This window comes from Littorina saxatilis, linkage group LG10 (genome assembly GCF_037325665.1).
Source record: "Littorina saxatilis isolate snail1 linkage group LG10, US_GU_Lsax_2.0, whole genome shotgun sequence".
Taxonomy (NCBI): Eukaryota; Metazoa; Mollusca; class Gastropoda; order Littorinimorpha; family Littorinidae; genus Littorina; species Littorina saxatilis.
The window spans coordinates 19,944,716-19,945,626 of record NC_090254.1 but is presented as its reverse complement, the minus strand read 5'-3'; positions in this window follow the sequence as shown (position 1 = coordinate 19,945,626).

Sequence of the window (911 nt, the reverse complement as noted above, 5' to 3'; positions counted from 1 at the left end):
GCAGATCAAATTGTAGAAAATCTCCCTTTGGTAGCTTCTTTATTTACTTTTCTGGAGCTTAGAAACCGAACAACATGAAATCGTCTTCCCCGAATCGGCGAATGCAGAAGTGAGAACTGGAGAAGTGAATCTATACCACAATCCTTCGCGCGACCCCTGACCTGGTCTTGACACCTGACCTGGTCTACATACCACACACCACAGAAACCAGTCAACTGCTTGTACCCCTTCAAAACCCCCCACCACCCGTTTTCTTTGGATACACGGTTTAACTACACACATGCCGACACAATGTTGATCATTGCTTCAATATTTTGAAGATGGTGCTTGAAAAATAACCAGGTGAAATGAGTATTTCGGTGTTTAGTCAAATGTTAAAGTTTCTACCACAGACATACACACGCACACACGCACACACACACGCACAGACAGACAAAGTTACGATCGCATAGGCTACACTTACGTGAGCCAAAAATTGCTCGTCACGTTGCATTGAGTCTGCACGCATGAGGCAGGCTGGTAATAAGTCTTATATATGGTAAGAACGTTCTAAACCCTACACGTTTTCGATTCCGATTGTTCTTGCCTTGAAATAATAATTCGGAAAACATTCATTTACTGAACAGATGCAGTCGTATTTCAGTGTAGTCTGCTACGTGCTGATCTAGCTGGTACGTTATCGGAATAACACTTGTGTTTTCTGTTAGCTGCTGGGAATTGTTTACTAATTCCTCATTTGGTAATGTGGATAATAAGCTACATGCCACTAACATGGCATAATTATGCCGAGGAATCTTCGCAAGTCGAAACTGAAAAATTAGACACAGCGGGTTCTATTTTTAGATCAGTGGCAACTGTGGCACAGGCACATGCAATCTTGTCAGAAAAAAACCCACTTCTGCTTTAATTGA